This window comes from Callospermophilus lateralis, chromosome 3 (genome assembly GCF_048772815.1).
Source record: "Callospermophilus lateralis isolate mCalLat2 chromosome 3, mCalLat2.hap1, whole genome shotgun sequence".
In the NCBI taxonomy this organism is placed as follows: Eukaryota; Metazoa; Chordata; class Mammalia; order Rodentia; family Sciuridae; genus Callospermophilus; species Callospermophilus lateralis.
Genome location: NC_135307.1, coordinates 145,077,491 through 145,103,368, shown reverse-complemented (window position 1 = coordinate 145,103,368; position 25,878 = coordinate 145,077,491). Strand labels below are relative to the sequence as shown.

At 34.3% G+C, this 25,878-nt stretch overlaps 1 protein-coding gene and 1 non-coding gene across 5 annotated transcripts in view; both read right to left on the bottom strand.

Moving 5' to 3' along the window:
- Nucleotides 1-25,878, bottom strand: part of Lrrc28 (leucine rich repeat containing 28) — a 141,749-nt gene that overhangs the window by 59,829 nt on the left and 56,042 nt on the right. The gene's annotated exons all lie outside the window — the stretch shown is intronic.
- Nucleotides 6,048-6,173, bottom strand: LOC143396177 (U6atac minor spliceosomal RNA). Its single transcript, XR_013091049.2, has one exon. It is a non-coding gene; the product is annotated as a U6atac minor spliceosomal RNA (small nuclear RNA).

Below are 25,878 nucleotides of genomic sequence, written 5' to 3'. Positions count from 1 at the left end.
GGTATACTGAGGCTGTAGAACAATTAATACTCAAAGAAATAAGAGCAGCAAAGGGAGTGTTTGGGATTTCTCCCAATAAAATTATTACTCCATATACTATGGATCAAATTGATGAGTTAGCTAATGAGTTAAATACTTGGGCAATAATCATGTGTAAATCTAATGTTTCATTTGGTAATCACTTACCATCTAATCCTTTGTTGTCTTTTTGGTCTAAGCATCCTGTAGTTTTTCCAAAAATGACAAGAAAAACCCCTATCATGAATGCTCCAAATATATTCACTGATGGGTCAAATAATGGTACAGCAGCAGTAGTTACCCCTGATCAAACTTTTACATTTTTAGTACCCAAACAATCAGCTCAAAAGGTAGAGCTTAATGCAGTATTACAAGCTTTTTTGATGTTCAAAGATTCTGTATTTAATTTATTTTCTGATAGTCAGTATATAGTTAATGCTATAGTATCCCTTGAAGATGCTGGTAGGATTTCCCCTTCCTCTACCGTTTTCTCTTTGTTTTCCACTATACAAAGTCTAATCTGGGACAGAAAAGATCCATTCTTTATAGGTCATATCAGGGCACATACAGGATTGCCTGGAGCTCTTAGTTTGGGCAATGAATTAGCAGATAAATCTACACATGACATACATATTTTCTCCACAATAGAAGAAGTTACAAATTTTCATAAAATGCTAATACTTTACAAAAGCGTTTTAAAATAACTAAAGAACAAGCCAGACATATAATAAAACAATGTCAAAATTGTGTGACATTTTTCCCACAAGTTAATCTTGGAGTCAATCCTAGAGGACTGATACCTAACCATATTTGGCAAATGGATGGCACACACTTGCCAGAATTTGGAAAATTAAAGTATTTGCATGTTACAGTTGATACTTCTTCCGGATTTTTGATGGGCTCCCTTCATGCTGGAGAAAAAACCAAAGATTTATAGCTCCTTGCTTACAAAATTTTGCCACTGTGGGTGTTCCAAAACAGTTAAAAACAGATGATGGTCCTGGTTTACTTCTACCTCTTTAAAAAAATTTTGCTCATCATTTGCAATTACTCACATAACAGGAATTCCATACAATCCATAGGGACAAGGCATAGTTGAAAGAGCTCATCAAACTATTAAAATGTACTTATTAAAACAAAAGGAGGGAATTGGAAAGGGGTATATATCCCCCAAAGATAAACTTAAAATAACCCTTTTTACTCTAAACTTTTTAAATTTGGATTCATCAGGGCTTAGTGCTGCGGAAAGACATTTGTAGCCAAACAATGTACATAAGCCTAAGTTACTTTGGAAGGATATTCTAACTGGACAATGGAAAGGTCCTGACCCAGTGATTGTCTGGAGTTGCGGTTCTGTTTGTGTGTTTCCACAGGGAGAACAGCAGCCGATTTGGAGTCCAGAGAGACTAACCAAAACAATTTCTACAAACCAAAAAGAAGATGATTTGACTCAAATCCATAACAGCTGATATCCAGAGCTCCAGCTTGGCTATTCTTACATCTGCGACAGTGATTAACCAGGATGCTTTTTTCAATATCTATTTTATTACTGCTTTTTCCCACATCATAAAGTTCTATTTTATTTTTGAGCTCATACAGACCTAGGTTAATGTTTTTCTGATCAGTTTTATTTTTTGACTGTGGAGTTTTTAAACACTGCAATGGAGATTTCACCTAGGTAAAGCTACAAGGCCTTTACTATTGTCTTATGTGTTGTATGTTACGTGTGCACACTTCTGTTTTGTGTTGTATGTCTGTATGTGCGTATGTCCATATATCATATATGAGGAGCGCTCATGAATAAAGGGATCTGAATTTTTTTTATTATTCACGTGATTATAATGGTTTAATTTAAATTGGGTAAACAGCTGTTGAAGATTGTTTTAATATGTGTACAAATAAGCAGGTTAACAGATCTGTTTGTTTACTTTCACCTTTCCTTTTCATTATATTTAATAATTCTGTTCAGGATAATGTAAATTGTTCAAAAAATTGTTTTCTTAGTACCTGTTGGAATGTTACATAATTTTTTTTTTTTTTAAGCATCATTGTCAGAATTCCTATCTTCATCCCAGTGCCGGTGAAGACAAAGATGAAACCAAACTACAGTTTCTTCAATAGTTATCACAACAAACTGTATAAACTGATGCATCAATGAATAATAACTCAACAAGTAATGCTCATTCAAGGAGTCAATTTATTTTGGGAGGAAATGGACATATTGATAGATTTCTCCGCTTTGAACTGCTTCCAGAACTTGCCTGGACTATGTATCACTCGTATGTATTGTGATCTATCTGTTAATGCATCGAATTATGGTAGTGCTGGCGTATCTTTGCTGATGTGTCACCAGTGATGCAATTTTTCCTAAGGAGCCGTCAATTGGCTTGGTGTCATGGCATTTCTGTATCCTCTTCCCTTCTACTAGTGATGGTCTAATTTTGGGGGCCAACAGAGGTGAGGCAAAGAACCTCACCCCCACACTGGTGCATAGGCCTATCCACAAGTATGGCTATATGCTGGACCGGTAGTCTGTGACGGGTATGATCCAATTGCAGTGGAATCAACCTAAGACAGGAGGCTGACGCCTAGAGGTCAGTTCATCCGATGACGGGTAAGAACTATATGTTGAATTGGACAAACCTAACAGGCACGGTCCCTAGCCACATTGCTTGTTGCTTAATTAAACAGAAGGGGGGGAGATGCTAAGAACCACAGCCAAGTGATATGATGCATGGCATTTTCGGTTGAAAGGTGATGCCAGCAAGCCATTGAGATGATATGATTATGTTAATATTTGCATTCTTATGGATATTGGACTCCTGCTGTACACCTCGGCCTGCTACGGGACTCCTGGAGAGTTCCCATTGGTTGGGGAAGTGTGGTAGGAGGGAATTCCGGAGGAGGGACTTCCTGTTGGGGTCCGGGAGAACACTGCGTGGGTCGGTCGGCAATCTTCCCGGGAGCGTACGGGGCATTGGCGGCAGTTTCAAAAAATAAAGTTTGTTCCTGCTTAAGTGGCTCATGATTTTGTGCCCAGCCAGACTGCGGCAAATATAAATGCAAAAATGCTAAACAAACTCTGAGCAAACAGAAACTAACAATATGTAAAAATAATTATACATCATGAACATGTAAAACTTATGCCAGGAATATAAGGCTGATTTAACACTTGAAAAATTAATCAATACAATACATACGCTCATAGAATAAGACAGAAACTGTACACTCATTTCAATAGACAGGTAGCTTCTTTAACCCTCCACAGGGAATCTACAAAACATCTAAAGTTAAAGATCGAATTTAGTGGCAAGAGACTAAAGAGAAGGAAGAAAGCAAAGAAGCCAACTCTCTGTTACTACTCCATGAACTGGAGGCTCTAGCAAATATATTAAGGTAAAAAACAAAAAGTGTCAAGAATGAAAAAGAAGTAGTAAAGCAATCTTTATTCATAGTAGACATGATCCTTAGTAGAAAACTCTAAGGGATCCACAAAAACTACTAGCTAGGACTAATAAGTGTAATAGGGTCACTAGATAAAAGATCAATATTAAAAAAAATAGTTGCTTTGGGGGATAAATAAAAAATGAAAAGGGAATTTCATCAAAACAGAGGAAAGATCAGTAAAGTAGACAAAAGGGATTGAGGAGGAGGACAAGGGCCAGGCAAAGGGAAGAAGAGTGGAATGAATGTGTGTGCATGGATGTGGCACAATGGATCCCAGCATCAGGTATATCCACACGGCACTAATTAAAACAGAAGAAAAAAAAGTACACTGTAATTTGATTGAAGAGGGATCAGTGGAGTAGAGAGAGGGGAACAGTAGGGAAAGGGAGTGCTGGAGACTGAACTGGAGCAGGTTGTACTCCATGCTTTTGTGATAAAAATCAGGGCGTATCCTTGTATAGTAAATAGCAGAAAGAAGGAAGGAAGGAAGGAAGGAAGGAAGGAAGGAAGGAAGGAAGGAAGGAAGGAAGGAAGGAAGGAAGGAAAGGAGGAAGAAAGGAAATGTATACGCAACTTACAATAAATGCTAAAAATTTTTAAAAATCAGTTGCTTTCTATATACCAGGAAAAAATATGCCAAACTAAAATTAATAATCCCACTCATAATATCCTCAAAAATGAAAAGTGTAGAATAAACTGAACAAAAGAAATATAAACTTTTAAAAATTTTATTCATTTATTTGTTATACATAACAGCACAATGCATTTCAATTCATAGTACACATATGGAGCACAATTTTTCATTACTCTGGTTGTACACAAAGTAGAGTCACACCATTCCCATCTTCATATAAGTACCTAGGGTAATGATGTCCATCTCATTCTACCATCTTTCTTACCCTCATGCCCCATCCTTTCCCTCCCTCCCCTTTGCCCAATCAAAGTTCCTCCATTTTCCCCATTTCCTCCCCCACCATTATGGATCAGCATCAACTTATCAGAGAGAAAATTCAGCCTTTGGTTTTGGGGATTTGCTTACTTCACTTATCATGATATTCTCCAACTCCATCTATTTATCTGTAAATGCCATAATTTTATTCTCCTTTAAAGCTGAGTAATATTCCATTGAGTATATATACCATAGTTTCTTTATCCATTCATCTATTGAAGGGCACAGTTTAGCTATTATGAATTGAGCTGCTAAAAACATTGATGTGGCATTGTCACTGTAGTATGATGGTTTTAAGTCCTTTGGGTATAGACAGAAGAGTGGGATAGCTGGGTCAAATGGTTCCATTCCAAGTTTTCTAAGAAATCTCCATACTGCTTTCCAGATTGGTTGCACCAATTTGCAGTCCCACCAACAATGTAAGAGTGTGCCTTTCCTTCTACATCCTTGCCAATACTTATTGTTGCTTGTATTCTTTTTTAAAAAGAATATTTTTTAGTTGTAGTTGGACACAATACCTTTATTTTATTTATTTATTTTTATGTGGTGCACAGGATTGAACCTAGGGCCTTACACATGCTAGGTAAGTGCTCTACCATTGAGCCACAACCCCAGCCCTGTTACTTATATTCTTATTTCTGACTGGAGTCAGATGAAATCTTAGAATAGTTTTGATCTGCATTTCTGTAATTACTAGAGATGTTGAACCTTTTTTCATATATTTGTTGACCATTTGTATATCTTCTTCTGAGAGGTGTCTGTGATAATATCTGGGTGTCTCCTTGTGTAACCACCTAATGATGGTTAGATGCCAAGAAGTAGGTGGTAATGTTTAGCCCATTTATTGACTGGGTTATTTATTTTTTTGATGTTAAGGTTTTTGAATTCTTTATATATCCTGGAGATTAGTGCTCTGTCTGATGTGCATGTGGTAAAAATTTGCTCCCATTCTCTATGCTTTCTCTTTACCTCACAGATCATTTCTTTTGCTGAGAAGAAGCTTTTCAGTTTGGATCCTTTCCATTTATTGATTCTTGATTTTATTTCTTGAGCTATAAGAGTTTTGTTAAGGAAGTCAGGGCCTAATTGGACATGATGAAGATTTGGGCCTACTTTTTCCTCTATTAGGCACAGAGTCTCTGGCCTCATCCCTAGGTCCTTAATCCATTTTGAGTTGAGTTTTATGCATGGCGAGAGGTAAGGGTTTAATTTTATTTTGCTGCTTAAGGATTTCCAGTTTTCCCAGCACCATTTTTTAAAGAGGCTATCTTTTCTCCAATATAAGTTTTTGGCACCATTGTCTAGTATGAGATAACTGTATTTATCTATTTTTGTGCCAATACCATGCCATTTTTGTTACTATTGCTCTGTAGTACAGTTTAAGGTCTGATGCCTCCTGCTTCACTCTTCTTGCTAAGGATTGCTTTGGCTGTTCTATTACTTTTCCAGATGAATTTCATGACTTTTCTAATTCTATGAGGAATGTCATTGGGATTTTGATTGGAATTGTATTAAATGTGTATAGTGCTTTTGGTAGTATGGTCATATTAACAATATTAATTCTGCCTATCCAAGAGCATGAGAGATCTTTCCATTTTCTAAGGTCTTCTTTTAATTTCTTTCTTGAGTGTTCTAAAAACGATGGTTAGATATCAAGAAGTAGGTGGTAATGCCTTAACTGTACTTGTGTTGTCAGGCCCAAGGGCCTCTTCCATCTTTGTCAAGGCTAGTGCTAACCTCCTCTCCTTTCATATAACACAAAATATAAAACTTGTATGGTAAAAACTACAAAATATTGCTGAAAGAAATTAAAGATCTAAGTAAACAGACACTTTGACCTTATGGAAATGAAGACTTAATATTGTTGAGATGACATACTGCTCAAATTGATCAACACAATCCCTTATCAAAATCTCTCTTTTTTAAAAGTAGATATTAACAGGTTGATTTTAAGTTTTATATTTAAGATGCAGAGTACTTAGAAGAGCCAAAACAATTTTGAAAAAGATGAATAAATGTTTTTTAGCAGACAAATGGGCAAACTCTGGCATACCTATACAATCCAATAGTACTAATCAATAAAAAGGAATAAATTAAGGACACATGGAAAGCAGATGAATTTCAATTGCATTGTGCCAAGCAAAAAAAGCTAGATTCAAAGGATATGTACTATACCATTCCATTTATACAATATTCTGGTAAAGGCAAAACTACTGAAATAGAAAACAGATTACTAAGGCCTGAAGAGTGGACAAAGGTTTATATATAAGGTTTATATATAAGTGGACAAAGGTTTGTACAGGAGGATCTTGGAGGGTGTGAAAATTCTTAGATATTTTGAGTGTGATGGTGGCTACATGACTGTATATCAGAAGGATGAATTTTCCTGTGTATTAAAATAAAAACAGTAACTCAAAATTCTTGGGCTGGGGATGTAACTCAGTGATAGAGTGCTTGTCCAGCATCACAAAGCCCCAGGTTCAATTTTAACACTGAAAAAGACAAACCAACAAACGAACAAACAAGTAAATATAAACTAAACAAAAAAATTCCTCTAAATGTTAATTTTTTTTTTCTGGGAATTAAACTCAGGGATGCTTAACCACAGAGCCACATTCCCAGCCCATTTAAATTTTTATTGTACTAAATTGCTTAGGTTCTTGCTAAGTAGCTGAGGCTGGCTTTAAACTTGATATCCTCCTGCCTCAGTCTCCCGAGTTGCAGAGATTACAGGTGGGCTCCATCATGCCCAGCTACATGTATTGTTTGTTAAAGGGAAACTTTAAAAGTTTCAGATATGGATTATCTGAATATTCTAAATAAACACTAAAGTTATTCTGGGTACAGATTCCCATAATTTAATCAGTTATATAACTTTTTATTTCTAGTAAAGTGCCCCTTGTATTTTCCCAAAGTCTTCTTTTCAATATAATTGTGTTTCTTTTTAACAAGTATCTATAATTATTTTTTAAATTCAGCACTATTGACATCTTAAAAAATATTTATTTCTATGTCACCTTCAAATTAATGTACTAGTAATACTAAGTTATAACACTTGTTTTGGAATCCTGGTAGAATCCTACTCTTTTCAGCTGGGTCTCCTGGTCACTACACCACTCTCACCTGCCTTTCTTTCCTCCTTGGAAGTAAACATCACTTTGTATACCTCACTTCCTTAATGTCCGTGGAATAATCCAAACACCACAATTTTTGGTAGTGTGTACTTTTATGCTAAATATACAATACCTTAAAACGTTTCAGCTGCTTACATAGAGTATCCTGAAAACAAATTTATTATTGCCACATCATAATTACTTAGACTAAGCATAAAAATAGCATTAGAGTGTCAATTTGAAAAGAAAAAACAGTAAGTTTAAATCATCATTCTGTGAAGATGTACACTGAACTAACCTAAAATTTAAATGGAATGGGAAGGAAGCCACCCACGGCAAGCCAAGCCAGTGACCACAGAGTCAATAACAAGGCTTGTTATTTTCAAGCTCTGGCTTTTTCCGGTACCACTAAAAACAGCTTTAATTTAAGCTCCACAGCACTTCTGGGTAAGGGGATCATACAAAAAAATAAAAGACAATATTTCATAGCCAAATTCCATTTTCTACACAGTAAGTCTCCCTCTTTATATTTGTCTGCTTTCTCTTGATGGGGCTGTAGAAGATATATATGATTTATTATGTAGAAGTAGGTTCAAATCATAATTCTGTTTACTTAAAAGCTGTGCAAATTTGAGCTAGTTACTCAATTATTTAGATCACTGGTTTGCAAACAAACAAAAAGTTTCCTTAAAAACAGGAGATATTATATAACACCTAACTCAAGAGGTTAATGATGTGATTAAATGAGATATATAATCAAATCCAACAATACATGGCAAAAATATTTCTAATTTTCAGTTCATCATAGTATACAATATTTTAAATATAAATTTGGAATATAAATACTTTCATAATTGATGTAGTTTTTATCAGTGAAAAAACTACAAACACATTATGTCTGAGAGAGAAAGGGGCTCTTGGGAGAAGACTACCTTCTTTGGTCAAACAAAAGAAATAAAAGCAACTTGGATTCAACTGAAATATAAGTCCATTTTGATGGAGGCTTAAAGGGACAAGAACAGCATCCAAGTGTCACACATCCTTGAGTTAACTAAAATCACCATGCAAACTTCTACACATTACTCATAACAACTGGGATCAAATCCTGGATATATTCTCAAGTAATTTTATTTTAAAGCAGAATTCATATGTCCTTAAGAAGGAGTTTAACTTGCTTTTCTGACATGAGAATTAAAGTCCTTTTTAAACTGAATTATTGTAGTCATGCATCACTCAATAACCAGGATACGTTCTGAGAAACTCATCATTTGGCAATTTTGTCATATGAACCCCATAAAGCAAACTTACATGCACAGCCTACCACACATCAAGGCTATATGGTATCTTCTATGGTTACTAGGTTACAAACCTATACAGTATGTCACTGCACTGAATGGTATAGGCAACTCTAAGACAATGGTTATTATATATTTTACCCAAATTATCTTAAACCATGGGGAAGGGTAGCTAAGAAAGGAAAACTCTCAACTCTTTTAAAAATATAGACTTAAAAATTCTGTTAGGAATACTAGCAAATCAAATCAAGTAAGAATGTGACAATGGCTTAAATAAGTAAATCTAGTGATGTCAGTACCACAACAATTATTTGTGATTGCTTGAAAGGTTAAAGGTAATGAAATATTTTAAAAAGTGAAATAAACATAGAAAAGAAGAGACAATATCATCTCTAAGTGAAAATAATATAACTGTGGACCTAACAGAACCAGAAAAAAAAAGACTAGAGTAATAAAAATTTGTGAAGACGAATAACACAAGAAATATTTAAACAACCAATACTTCTCTCTATATCACAATAACATGTTAGAAACAATAACAAAATTTCTATCCACATTATTGACTAAAACTATAGAATACCTAGAAATACATTAAGAAAAGCTCAAGACTCCTAGTAGTGAAATTATAAAAACTTATTGAAAGATTTAAACAGGACCTCAAAAAAAGAAAAACAGCACTGTGGAGAGCAAGACTCAATTTCATGAAAACAGCAACCTTCTAAAAATTAATATGTACATGTGACTCTACTCCAATAAGAATTCTAATTATTTTTAAATGGACAAAACTGACTTAAAAGAAATATAGTCCCCCAAAGAATAATAATTCCCTAAAAATATGAAAAATACTAAGGAGTTTCAGCAAAACAGCATGGAATTGGCATAAGAGACAAATAACGTCATTTCAATAAGAGTGTAGATAGATCCAAGTACAGTAATCCTCACACTTAGGGGGCAGAAATCAGAATTGGAAGCAGCTGCGCAACTGGAATCTGAAGAGCAGAGAGCAAGAGAAAAAGGGAAGTGATGGGAAAATTAAGGAGGCAGAAGCCAATGTAGGGGACTCCCTCCAGTTCCTGGATAGGGCCAGGTGAGAAAACTCAAAGGTTATCAGAGAGTACTACTAGAGGCCAACAGCAGGACAGAGGTATTCAAACAGCTCTGAAGTGCACTGAAGTCCTGGACCAGCCAGAGAAGAAAGACCTTGTTAATAACTGACATCCGACCGAGAAACCAAAAAAAGCCTCACCAGAAAAACCACATCCTAGACTGAGACTTATTCCACACCCACCTAACAAAGCCTGAAGCCAAGACTGGACAAGGGAAGGCAGAGGTTAGCAGCTAAGCCCTGCTCTGACAAAAGAATTTGAAAAACACCCTAGGTTTTCCACACTCGTATATATACTAACAAAATCAATTCTAAACAAGTTCAAGGTGATTAGGCATGACTAAACTACCTAGTAGAACCAATGCCAATAATGTGCAGAGGAAGCCAGAAGAATTTAGAGTCTTACATGTCAGTTATTGGTTGATTGATTGATTGCACTGGGGATTGATCCCAGGGGTGCTTCATCACTGAGCTACATCCCAAATCCTTTCTTGAGATAGGGTCTCACTAAGTTGACCAGACTGGCCTTAAACTTGCAATCTTCCTGCTTCACCTCCCGAGTGTCTGGAATTATAGGTGTATGCCACCTGGAAGATTCTACCATAAAAAAAAAAAATCAACAAAACAAAAATCCCTAAAAGCTAGACAACAAAACAAGATAATATGGCTCATGGTCAAAAGAAGGGAGAAAAAATTGTTAATAGAAACTGCCCTAGAAATAGACTAGGCATTCAATTCATCAAAGACTTTAAAGCAGGTATTACAAATAAATGTTAAAAATTTAAAACATTTTAAAAATTAAACAAAATTAGTCTTGATGAATAAAGAGACAGGGAGTCTCAGCGGAAAAGTTGGTATTATTTTTAATGGAAATTTTAGAACTAAAATGTAAATGAAAATCAAAAATTCATTTAATGACCTTAATAGATTAGAAATGGCAGAAGGAAAAAGACAGTGAAATTCTAAACGAACAAAGAATAAGGGAGCATCTTACTAAAAAGAAAAGAAGATTCAAGAGTACCTGCCTAGGAAACAATAGGAATTAAAGAAACAGAGGAATTCAACAAGCAAAGTCATCATAATTTGAGGTATAAGTGACCAGAAACATCTATTCTAAAAGCTTTTAATCTAGCAATAATGAAAACACAGGTTAAACTAAACTAGATTTAAAACTATCACTCACTTAGCTGTATGACTTTACCCAAACTGTCTGTTCTCCCAGCCCACATTTTCCACATCTGGAGCTCACAAGACAGCATTTTAGCTTTTTACTTCTATTCTGGCCCTTTCCAATCCATTTTGCACCCAGAAGCCAAAGTGGTATTACTATAGGTCATGTTATGTTCCTTCTTTGCCTCAAATTCTGCTCTTGCCTCCTACTCCATGTCTGTAAACAGAATTCTTGAATACCATCTTACCAGCAACATTCCCCTGATCAGCCCTGGCCTGCCTCTTTCACCCACCTCACTACAATCAAGTTACCTTGTCCTCTGTCCGGTCCAATAAAATGTCAAGAGATTTCTTCCCTCAGAGCCTTTGAATCTGTTATCACTTGTCAGGAATGTTCTTTGCCTGCCTCTTAAACATGTAGACTGATTCTTTTTTTTTTTTTTTGGTACTGGGGACTGAACGTATGGTATGGTAAGCGCATATTGTACCACTGAACTAAACCCCCAGCTCAATAGATTCATTCTTGTCTTTTAGAACTTTATGATTCATATTTTCACAAAGATCTTCAATGGCTAAGTAGGTTCTCCATTTCTCAATTATAGCATCTATCATTTGTTTTCTTCCTTGCATTTACCATAATTTATTTGGTTTATTAATTTATTTACCTGTTAAACTATACCTGTATCTCCCACTAGAAAATACACTTTATAAAAGCAGGGTTCCTGCTCTAGTTTCTCAGACATGATAAGCATTCAGTAAATATTCTGAAATAATTAACAAATTTCTTAAACTGCCTCACTTGTTAAGTGAGCACAGACTAGAGTGGAGCTGCAAAAAATAAAAATTAAAAATTAAAAAAAAATCACACAATTCAGAGTAGTTGCTTAATAAAACTACAATTGTTGTGGACTTTGGAGGTGACTCACAAGTCCTGGAAAAAAGAAATATGAAATCCTAGACTGCCGGAGATTTGTTACACACTGAATATAATTTAATTTTCATCAATCTCTTATAATTATCTCTGCGAATGCACATGATGGGAGTATTCTATAAGAAATTGCTGACAGAAGACCAGCGGCCCAAATGCTAAATAGCCTCAGACTTTTATGTACTTTCTAATTCTTGTGTGTTATTTCCTATAGCTGATATCATTTTAAAGAAATAAATACAATGCGTGTAACTTACAGAATAAAATAATGTAACTAAATTTCAGCAAGCATTTCAGAAACTATGTAAGCAAATAAATATTGTCCTTCAAGGTCATAAGCCAGCAAAGCCAATTCAATGATTTGGTTTCATATTTTTTGACTTCCTGTTCTGGACTTGTCTTAATAGACAATTATTACATGGATTCTAGGGATCAAATCCACTCTAAAAATGATAAGGATCTGCCACCACAATTTTATTAAGAACATGCCTCAAACTCTGAAGGCAAGTCCAAAAGAAAAACAATTCTTTAAAGGCTTAAATAAGATTAGTATCCTCAGTGACAGTTTAGAGGCATTCTTATAATAATATTGCTCTCTGGAGAATCATTTAGAAAACTCCTATATTAGGAGATCTTTTTTTAAAAATTTTTCTTTTTTAGCTGTAAATGAATCTTTTATTTAAGTTATTTATATGCGGTGCTGAAGATAGAACCCAGGGCCTCACACATGCCAGGCAAGCGCTCTACAACGGAGTCTCAACTCCAGCCCCTATTAGGAGATCTTATTTCAAACTAAAAACATGGAGTCTTCCTGAAACAAAGGTCTTCAAAAACTAATTAAAGAAATGAGTAATGTGACTTTATAAATTTGGAATCTAAATATATTTGTTTTTATATCATTTTCACATTTGAGAAGGTACTACCAAATCTATCCAGTTTGGAAAAACCAAATCCATGTTGTAACTGACCTACTGGATGGGTTAGAAATAGCTTGCATTTGGCTCACATGATGATCTAATAAGAGTGAGGGAGTGTTTACTTTTAGGGCTCAAACAGCACCAGTGTAATTCTCCGACCTTCATGCTTATGCTACACTGTAACTGAACTTGCACATGTTCCTTTCTATAAGAGCAAGTGAACAATGGACTTCAAAGGCACCATGGGGACCTTGGAGGTTAGCTCAGGAGTAGAGCACTTCCCCAGTATGGGCAAGGCACTGGGTTCCATCCCCAGCACAACTGCCCATATACTATAACTTAAATATGTGTTGGGAGACTTGCTTTGGAACCTAACCATTGATTCTACTGGCTCCAAGGGATAATAGTCTATAAACATGAACTTATGATTAACAAATTTAATACTCCCAGTAATGCATTATTTAGGGGCTGCCAACATGGGGACAAAACTGTCCATACTCGTAAGGAACTTGCTATATATCTATAACTTTGAATATTTAGAAGATTATATTTAATAACAAAGGATCTGAGAATAAAATCAATATCTGAAATCACACTGTAAAAATCTATGAATTATGTATCTTTCTAATATAAGCAATATGGAACTTATTTTTTTAACAAAATTAGATTGGTAATTAAGAAGCCCTCTTACCAGAATATCTATTATATTTCTGAAATATAATTAACATTATTTGAGAACTTGAAATGTCTCTGAACATACAACATTTGAGAAAGACAAAAGAAACTGATTTGACTTAAATATTTATGACAGGGTGACAAGCTTGCCAATTAATTTCCAATAGAAAAAATTTAAATGTTAAAGAAGTACTGCAAGAAAGAAAATCACCTTGTTTTGACATTTTACTTGGTGCTTTGTGTGCAATTAAATTATGCACTAGAATCTCCCTCAGTATTTTTCAAAATAAATTACTTTCCAGATGCTTACTGAACATCTAACCAAATAATCAATTTGGTATTTGAGGTACATGGCAAAATGCCACTAAGAATATTGCAGAAGAGAAGAAAAAAAAAAAAAAAACTAGGAAGTGTTTTTGCTAACTGGCAATTATAACTAACTGCTAGAAAGAAAGAGCACATCTCTCTTCTTCAGATATATTCTATCCTTGAATTTCAAAAGCATTTATGATGAAACTTAGCATCTTTATTATTGCCTTGTATCAGTACATGGATTTCTTCTTGGAAAAACCCTTTATCTTCCTCATTCTACAAGATTTATGGAGACCACATACGCAGATTTTCATTTTATGTTTCATTTTAGTGATTGTCTATTTCACAGATTTCTTCTAAGTAGGCCTTTTCTGCTTTACTGAGGTAACACAAAGAATTTTCAGGCTTTGAGTTGAATGAAACCACTAGGTGTCCATTGTAGGTATAAAACTATAAGGATCACTGCCTTAAGAAATATCACAGCATCATAAGTCCAGAATAAATTTTTTTTATTTCCCTACTTTGCAGAGAATAACTAAAAGCAGTCCATATTTTGTTCTCTGGAAAGAATGATGTTATGATGACAACTGTGTTCATCTCACTTTCTAAACCCAAAACAAGGAGAAATTTTAAGGAGAAAATATTTAGGGTATATACATTTTATGTTACCAAATTGATTAATTTCAGTTTCTTTAAATTTTGCATAAGTAACCACTTTGAAAAATGGAGTGGTTTGGTTGCTGTACCCCCCAATGATAGAATACTTAAAAACCACTGGAAAAACATAAGGTGTACAACATGCAAATCTTATGATTAAAAAAAATTCTCCATTAATTTTAAAACAAATTTTAAAAAGTAACTGATTTCTAAATAAATATCCTTTGTAAGAAACAATAAGAAACTCACATTATCACTATTTACATGAGAATTTGTAAACTGAATTTGTGAATTTTTCTTTTTCTTTTTGGTATTACTAGGGATTGAAACCATGGGCACTTAACCACTGAGCCGCATTCCCAGCCATTTTTTTAAATATTTTATTTAGAGACAGGGTCTCTCTGAGTTGCCAAGTTCCTTACTAAGTTGCTGAGGCTGGCTTTGAACTTGTGATTCTCCTGCCTCACCTTTCTGACAGGCTGGATTACAGGTGCACACCACCGTGCCCCAGCTGAATTTATAAATTTCTGAATTTGCTTATTTGGGTCATCAATCTTAATACAAAAGTAACATGTCTCTAGATTTATTATTTGCAATTGTTTAGCCTTATGGAGGTAACCACCTGCAGAATGAAAACAAAAAGTATTAAGAAATGATTAATATCAAGGCTAGGAATAAAATAAGGCATAGAAAGAAGTAGACTTTTAAAATTTTCTATGCTGTTTAAACTTTATTTCTATGTCCATGTATTACTTTTATAATAATAAAAATTAAAGTAATTGCATGCTAATGTAGTAGTACCTCATTACATTGTTTGGGATTCGTTAGAACAAGAAATGCAACTATTTTCATTTCCAATTTACTAGTTGCATTTATTTTCCCTAAGAATGATCACAAATAAATTAAAAGTCTAAGAATTTGATTTCTTAATATTTTGGTTTACTGAAATACAACAAAACAATTTAATAAGTATATATGCAGTGCTTCTATAAAAATCTTTGTTAGTCTCACAAGTTTTGACACTATAAAATGAAAAAAAAATCCAAAGTATATATAGTTTCTGTCAAATACAAGTGTCATAGAAAAATGTACTGTGTTTCTAATGAGAACACATAAAAATACACTTCTTTAGAGTTCTATTTATTCCACAACCTTTTGCAAAAATACTACAAAGAGAACTATTGCTTTGCTGCAAGCCAGTCAATATATACTGGAGTTCAAAGTCTTTTATTGTGCTCTATAAATCTTTTGTTGGGCACTGCATTAACAAAGCTTTCAAATGCTACTCAATAACAGGAACTAACAGAATAGCAGAATAAAAAGAACGACCAAAACTTGTAAGCATATAAGGAATGGCAAACAACAGTTTGTTTTTTTCCAGAAATACTTTAAGTGCAAAATAAATTGCCAAGAATTTTAACAATTTTTTAAGTTAATTTTAAGCTCTACTCATCCATCCTATTATTTGAACTGGCAGTTCAATAAAACAAAACAATTAGGTCAAAACAACATACATACACAAAAACTAAAACAATGCCCACATATAACCCACATTAATTTTATCTAAACCAAATAATTGCAACAAATAATTGTAATTGTAGTTACTACAGAGCTATTTCATTTTGAGTAGTGTTTACTCTAACTATGTTCACATAACTGCCAGTTTAGAGCAGTGTTCCCAGTGTCTAATGAGTTTAGGAAAAACAATATGCTACACTGTTTATCATAACACACATTAGCATATTAAAGAGCAGTTATCTAGTTAAGAAACCCATTTAATTGTGACTCAACAGCAAGTTCCCATTCATTTGGCCACGGCAACATTTTTTCACAGGGTATGTTGAGTAGTTTGGAAAATGTCGATAATCAACATTTTAACATACATTTTTCTTATCAGCTCCATGAGAAAGACCTAACATTGTAAGAGTACTTCTTTTTTTTTTTTTTTCTTCTTTTTTATAGGAAAAGTAAAAAGATACTATTTTGGACTCTGCTCAAGGGAAAGAAAATGAAAATGGGATACAAAATCATAGTTTATTTTAGCACTTGTGGTCCTTGAAATCCTTGTGCATGTGCAACATTTGTGAGATCCTGATTAATATAACCTTAGACTGTCACCTTAAGAAAACCTTCCCTGACACCCAAACTTGTATTAGTCATGGGCCTTTCAACATAGTTTTGCAGATACTTTTAATTTTAGTATTACAGTTCTTCTGAAGGACATTCAAAGAGTTTTTAAGTTAAATCTTAACTCTGTCTTTATAATCCTCTCCCATTATACATCAAATTCCTTCTTTCTTCCCTCTAGGCAAATATGTCCCTTAAAGAGGTTCATGTTTTGAATAAGTTACCAGTAATTAAGAAGTATCTTACAGCATATGGAATGAGTCCTATCCATAATCCTTGTTAAATCCTTCCACAAAAATTGTCTTTCATTATTCATAGACAAGTGGCTTCTCCAACAGAAATTCTTCACAACAAAAGTCCCAACCAGAATGCTAGTAAATGAAACTAAAAGAATTTTTAAAAAAGGCCATTCTGGTTTGAAATAACAAAAATATGTAAAAGTATTTTTGAAATAACTAATATTTCCTTTGTATTCACTTTGATTAACAAAAATAGTTATATAATATAAATCATATTTTATGAGTTACTAAAATTATGACTGAAATGATTTGTGGGGAGTTCGGGTGATGCCAGGGATTAAACCCCAGGGCACTTAACCACTGAGCTGCATCCCCAGGCCTTTTTATTTTTATTTATTTATTTATATTTTGAGACAGGATCTCACTAAGTTGCTTAGGGCTTGGTTAGGTTGCTGAAGCTGGTTTTGAATTTGTGATCCTCTTTCCTTAGCCACCAGAGCCACTAAGATTCCAGGTGTGTGACATCATGCTGAGCACGGAAATTATTTTAAATGACTTTAAATTTGTCAATGTTGTTACTACAAACTTTACAAAAGGCTTACTAGATGAGCAATGTAGTCTCAGAATTTAAAATTTTTATGTCAAAATTTATAGAAAACATTAGTTCATTTCATTAATAGCACACAAGTTGTTAATTTGGCATTTTAGTTCTTTTTTAAATGTATGATACTTTTTGTTAGAATTTGTATTTTTAAATAAAAAGTATGGGAAACAGGCTGTTAGTAGGCAAAGACTATGTTTCTGAATTATTATTATTATTATTTTTTGGTGGTACAGGGTATTTAATCAAGGTTCTGCTGGCCCATGTGATACCCTATCTTAATTATGACTATTATCATAGTTGGTGTTTAACAAAATTAGTGCCATAAGGTTTCAGTCAACTTCAAACCTTTCTACATCACCCCTGTCATTATCTATAAAGTAGCAATGGCTAATTTGTGCAAAACTATTTAATAACAAAAAAGAACAACAAAACAGTGATTGGTTCAAAGCATATGGACTCACAACTGCATGTGAATCTCCAATTATCTCAAAATTTAAAGTTTAATAAACAAAAACAAGCATATAGATTGCCAATGACCTTGCTGACATATGATCCCAAAATTTTGTTTCCCACCATAAAAATCTTAGGTAACCAGTGACTTTGCACTGGCAGTTCATTTTAATTAGAGCATAGAAATTTCCATAGGCTAGTGACCCAAAACACCCAGACACTTAGCATTATAAAAACCATTAACAAGGACCCATGCGGGAGCCTAGGCCAAGGTTAGGCCTAGCACAACAGCCCTACTAACCTACCCAGGAGCCCAGGCCTAGCATACCTCCATCTCGAGACACTGCAGCCATCACCATAACCCTCCCCACACAGTAGCCTCCACCTTGAGACAACAGATAGCACCTGGAGGCAGCTGAATCTCTGAACAGGCAGCCCACCTTTGAGCCCCATCTCCAAAAGTGGTTGCATCCATCTTGGGACACCCCACTACTATCTTGAGTTATCTCTGCTACCACCACCACCACCTTTATTTGCAGTAGCATCCATTGTGGGACACCATCCAGGGACTAGAAGCCCAACACCAACATGAGTTACAGTAAATCTGCAGGAACACTACAAGATTATAGGGTAGAAACTGTAATAGCTCAGATCTCCACTGCAAGAAAGGAAGACACATAGACAATATGAAAAAACAAGGGAAGAAAGTGCCCCAAACAAACCAAGATACAATAGTAGAATGCATGGACAGCACAATGGATGAAATGTCACAGAAGGAGTTCAGAATGTACATAATTAAAATAATCTACGAATTAAAGAATGACCTGAGTGAGCAAATACAGGCAAAAAATTGATAACTCCAACAAAGAGATAAAGGAGGAAATACAGGCAATCACTGATCACAGCAACAAAGAGATAAGGGAGCAAATACAGGTAGAGGTAGCAAAAGATTACTCCAAGAAAAAGAGATTCTGGGGGAAAAAAAGGAATCAGAAATCCTTGAAATGAAGGAAATAATAAATGAAATAAAAAACTCAATACAAAGCATCACCATCAGACTAGATCACTAGGAAGACACAACATCAGATACTGAAGACAAAATATTCAATTTTAAAAAATAAAGTTGACCACACAGTGAAGATGGTAAGAAACCATGAACAGAGCACCCAAGAATTATGGGATAGCAGCAAAAGACCAAATATAAGAATTATTGGGATACAGGAAGGCACAGAGATTCAAATCAAAGGAATGCATAATCTCTTCAATGAAATAATATCAGAAAATTTCCCAAACATGAAGAATGAATTGGAAAATCAAATGCAAGAGGCTTACAGGACACCAAATGCACAAAATTACAACAGATCTACACCAAGGCACATTATAATGAAAATGCCTAGCATACAGAATAAGGATAGAATGCTAAAGGTCACAAGAGAGAGGAATCAGATCACATATAGGGGGAGACCAATTTGGATCTCAGTAGATTTTTCAACCTAGATCCTCAAAGCCAGGAGATCCTGGAATAACATATACCAAGCTCTGAAAGAAAATGGATGCCAACCAAGAATCTATTTCCAGAAAAATTGAGCATCAGATTTGATGATGAAATATAAACCTTTCATGATAAACAAAAGTTAAAAGAATTTACAGCGAGAAAACCTGCACTACAGAGCATTTATAGCAAAATATTCCATGAGGTGAAAATGAAAAACAACAATGAAAATCAGCAAAGAGAGGAACTACACTAAAGGAAAGACCAATCAAAGGAGAAATCAAGTCAAGTTAAAAAACAAAAATAACCCAAAATGTCTGGGAATATAAATCATATTTCAATAATAACCCTGAATATGAATGGCCTAAACCATGCAATTAAAAGACAGACTGTCAGACTGGACTAAATAAAAAATGCCCAACAATACATTGCCTTCAAGAGACTCATCTCACAGGAAAAGACATCCACAGACTGAAGGTAAAGGGTGGAAAAAATGCGTCACTCACATGGAACATGTAAACAAGTAGTGGATTCCATCCTCATATCAGATAAAGTGAACTTCAAACCAAAACCAGTGAAAAGAGATAAAGAAGGACATTTCATATTGCTTCAAGGATTCAAACATCAACAATACATAACAATCATAAATATCTATGCTCCAAACAATGGGACATCCATATATATATATATATATATAAAAAAACCCTTCTCAAGTACAAGAACCAAATAGACTTTAAATACACCTCTGTAACTACTGGATAGATCTTCCAAACAAAAACTAAACAAAGGAACTATAGAACTCAATAATACAATCAATAATTTGGACTTAACAGACATATATAGAACATCCATCCATCAACGAGGGAATACACTTTCTTCTCAGCAGCACATGGAACCTTCTCCAAAATAGACTATATGTTACGCCACAAGGCAAGTCTTAGCAAATATAAAAAAATACTAGATACTACCCTGCATTATATTTGAACATAATAGAATGAAGTTAGAAATCAATGATAAAATAAAAAAAGAAGGAGCTGAGGTTGTGGCTCAGTGGGAGAGCGCTTGCCTAGAATGTAAGAGGCACTGGGTTCGATTCTCAGAAGCACATACAAATAAATAAAATAAAGGTCCATCAACAACTTTAAAAAAATTTTAAAAATAAAAATAAAAAATACAAAAAGAAGCTACTCCAACACCTGGAGACTAAACTATATGCTATTGAATGACACATGGATAACAGAAGACATCAAGGAGGAGATTAAAAATTTCTTAAAGGTAAATGAGAACTTCAATACAACTTATCAAAATCTATGGGACACTATGAAGGCAATGCTGAGAGTAAAGTTCATTGAATGGAGTTCATTCTTAAAAGAAGAAAAAGTCAACAAATAAATGATCTGACATTACATTGTAAAGCCCTAGAAAAAGAGGAACAAACCAAAAGTAGTATAAGAGAGGAAATAATTAAAATCAGGGCAGAAATCAATAAAATTGAAACAAAAGAAACAATTAAAAACTGTTTCTTTGAAAAAATAAATAAAATTGACAAACCCTTGGCCACGCTAGCAAAAAGGAGAAAGAAAACTCAAATTACTAAAATTTACAATGAAAATGGAAATATCATGATAGACATTATGGAAATACAGAAGACAATTAGAAACTATTTTGAAAATTTATACTCTAGTAAAATAGAAAACCTCATAGACACCAAAAAAATTTCTAGAGGCATATGATCAACTCAAACTGAGCCAAGATGACATATACAATTTAAACAGATCAATTTCAAGCAAGGAAATAGAAGATGCTATCAAAAGCCTGCCAACCAAGAAAAGCCAGGGGCAAGAAGGATTCACAGCTGAGTTCTACAAGACCTACAAAGCAGAATTAATACCAATACTCTTCAAATTATTCCATGAATTAGAAAAGGAGGGGGTCCTCCAAACTCATTCTATGAAGCTAGATATCATCCTGATACCAAAACTAGGCAAAGACACATCAAGGAGAGAAAATTTTAGACTAATATGCCCGATGAACATTGATGCAAAAGTTCTCAATAAAATTATGGCAAATCACATACAACAACATTAAAAAGTTAGTACACCACAATCAAGTGGGGTTCATCCCAGGGATGCTAGGTTGATTCAATATACAAACATCAATAGATATAATTCATCACATCAATAGACTTAAAGACAAGAATCATATGATTATATCAATTGATGCAGAGAAAGCATTTGACAAAATATAGCATCCTTTCATGTTCAAAACACTAGAAAAACTGGGATAGTAGGAACATACCTCAACATTGTAAAAGCTACCTATGCTAAACCCAAGGCCAACATCATTCTAAGTGGCAAAAGAATTGGAAGCATTCCCTATAAAAATTGAACAAGACAGGGATGCCATCTTTCACCACTCCTATTCAACATAGCCCTTGAAACACTAGTCAGAGTAATTAGACAGAAGAAAGAAATTAAAGGGATATGAATAGGAAAAGAAGAACTCAAACTATCATTATTTGCTGATGACATGATTCTATACTTATAGGATCCAAAACACTCCACCAGAAAACTTCTAGAATTAATAAATGAATTCAGCACAATAGCTGGATATAAAATCAATACCCATAAATCAAATGCATTTCTATACATCAGTGATAAATCCTCTGAAAGAGAAATTAGAAAAACTATACCGTTCACAATAGCCTCAAAAAACAAAACAACAACAACAACAAAACTTGGGACTCAACTTAACAAAAGAGGTGAAAGACCTCTACAATGAAAACTATAGAACACTAAAGAAAGAAGTTGAAGAAGACCTTAGAAGATGGAAAGATATCCCATGCTCTTAGATTGGCAAAATTAATATTGTCAAAATGGTCACACTACCCAAAGTGCTATACAGATTCAATGTGTCCAGTTAAAATCCCAAAGCCTTTCCTATAGCAATAGAAAGAGCATAATGAAATTCATTTGGAAAAATAAAAGACCCAGAATAGACAAAGCAATCCTTAGCAAGAAGAATGAAACAGGAGGCATTACAATACCACATCTTAAACTATACTACAAAGCTATAGTAACAAAAACAGCATGGTATTGGCACCAAAATAGACAAATAGACCAATGGTACAGAATAGAAGACACAGAGACAAACCCACATAAATACAATTATCTCATACAAGACAAATAAGTAAAAAACATACATTGGAGAAATGATAGTCTCTTCAACAAATGGTGCTGGGAAAACTGAAAATCCGTATGCAGCAAAATGAAACTAAACCCCTATCTCTCACCATGCACAAAACTCAACTCAAAGTGGATCAAGGACTTAGGGATTAGACCAGAGACCCTGAATCTAATAGAAGAAAAAGTAGACCCAAATCATCATCATGTCCTATTAGAGCCTAACTTCCTTAATAAGACTCCTATAGCTCAAGAAATAAAATCAAGAATCAATAAATGGGATTGATTCAAACTGAAAAGCTTCTTCTCAGCAAAAGAAACAATCAATGAGGTGGAAAGAAGCGTACATTTTGGGAGCAAATTTTTGCCACACACATATCAGAGCACTAATCTCTAGGATATATAAAGAACTCAAAAAACACAAAACAAACAAACAAATCCAATAATAAATGGGCTAAGGAGTTGAACAGACACTTCTCAGAAGAAAATATACAATCAATCAAATATGAAAAAATGTTCAACATCTCTAGTAATTAGAGAAATGCAAATCAAAACTACTCTAAGATTTTATCTCATGCCAATCAGAATGGCAGTTATCAATAATACAAACAACAATCAGTGTTGGCAAGGATGTGAGGGAAAAGGCACACTCATACATTGCGGGTGGGACTGCAAATTGGTGCAACCACTCTGCAAAGCAGTATGAAAATTCCTTAGAAAACTTGGAATGGAACCACCATTTGACCCAGCTATCCCACTCCTTGGTCTATACCCAAAGGACTTAAAATCAGTATACTATAGTAACACAGCCACATTGATGTTTATAGCAGCTCAATTCACAATAGTTAAACTATGGAAGCAACTTAGATGCCCTTCAATATACACAATAGAATATTACTCAGCATTAAAAGAAAATAAAATTATGGCATTTGCAGGTAAATGGATAGAGTTGGAGAATACCCTGCTAAGGGAAGTAAGCCAATCCCAAAAAACCAAAGACTGAATGTTCTCTCTGATAAGTAGATGCTGATCCATAATGGGGGGCAGGGCATGGAAAAAATGGAGGAACCTTGGGCAAAGGAGAGGGAGGGGAGAATAGGTGGCACAGGGGCAAGAAAGATGGTGAAATGAGATGGATATTATTACCCTAGGTACATGTATGACTGCACATACAATGGGATGCTACATCATGTACAGAGAAATGAAGAGTTGTGCTACAATTGTATACAATGAATCAAAATGCATTCTGCTATCAATTATAACTAATAAATAAATTAATTTTTATTTATTTTAATTAGTTATACATTACAGTAGAATGTACTTATATACTTTGATGTATCATACGTAGATGGGATATAATTTCTCATTTTTCTGAGTATACATATTGTAGAATCACATTGGTCATACAGTCACATACATACATATAGTAATAACGTCTGTTTCATTCTAGGATCTTTCTTATCCCTACATCCTCTGCCTTCCCCTCCTTTCATTTCTCTTTACCTAATCTAAGGTAACACTATTTTTTGCATTAAATTTTTTAAAAATTTTTTTTAGATATTGATGGATCTTTATTTTATTCATTTATTTATATGTGGTGCTGAGAATCAAACCCAGTGCCTTGCACATGCTAGGCAAGCGCTCTACCACTGAGTCATAACTCCAGCCCCTGTATTACAATTCCTAATACACATATATACCACATTTTTTGTATTTCTGTTTGTATGTAAAGTATGCTGGCACCAAATTCAAGTCTTCATACATGTACTTTGTATAATGATGTCCATCACATCCCACCATAAATTAATTTTTAGAAAGGAAAAAAAAATTAACAATCACAAAAACAGTAGCACCTAAAACAATAAAATGAGTAGATTTACTTTTCTATTTTCTAGATATTATTGTCTGCTGATATGCTATTGTCCTGTCAGTTATGCTTCATATTTTAGATTTTTAAAAAATCAACACAAATTTCACTGTGCTCTTCTGGAAACTGTTAACAATAATTGCATGCTTACTTATTTGAATAATTTTTTAAAGATAAAATCTTTCCCTTTTTTCATTTTCTGAAGATTTGAGAACCCATAAAAAACATTTTCTGGATTTTATTATTTCTTTGGAGTAAAGAGAATGAAAATGATGATGATGCCATAAGTAAATAAAAATCCAACATTTGAGGTTGTATATACAACTTAACATTTCCTGAGAAAAGTATAATCAATGATTTATATTTGTCTTTGATTATATATTTAGAAGTGAATCTGCAAGAATGGAGAAAATGCCATTGTCCTTTATGAGCCCCACTTCAGACAAATGCAAAGGATAGCAAAAAGATTTCTAAAGCTATACTTGTGTAATGGGGAGAAAACCTAAATAAACTCCCTAACTCTACTTGCTTTTAGTTGATTTTAAAAATCACTGATTTTGGAAGTCATGCTGCTGAGCAACATATTCTTAGTCTTCCATTGGCTTTGTTATAGATGATACCTCTAACTGAAGTCACTTAACAGATTAAAACTGCTCTATTAATGATGTGTTTCACTATCTTCTCCCTTCAAAGTTGTCTTTCTGTCATTTTTCCCTGTTATCAGGGGACAGTTGACTTTCGCTATCTTCCCCTGTTATCTGAAAGAAGATGCCTTTTGTGTCCTAATGATCATCTGCAGGTTAACTCTTCCTGGGAAAAGGAACTAAAAAGACATGAGTATGACGATTTTCTCATTAGTAACTTGTCTTTGGATTTACAGAACCCAGAACATCTGGTGACCTATGGAAAACAATATCTCTATGCCAGGAAAGCCTGCCTATTTGATGTACTTCCCTATAAATCCCTATAAAAGCCCTGCACCTGCTAGGACTGGAGTCCCCATCTTCCAATTTGACGGCTTAATGCCAATAGAGCTCTTCTCTCAGCCCTGGTCAGTCTGTCTCTAGATTTTTGGCTTCATTAGTTGGCAGTAGTACCAGACCTTTTGTGATTTCACTTGTACTAAGAATAATTAGCTAACAAATGACAGATAAAAAATCTTCCATCTTCTCCACTAGGAAACTGATGTCCAACATGTTAGAGAAAAACTTAAAGTCTAAGTTAGGTAAAGAAAATAAGAATAATTTCACACACTTTAAGGCAGTTTACCTACCCAGGCAAAACCCATCCCAGTAACTGAAAGAATATAAAAAGCACTCAATGTTTTTGCC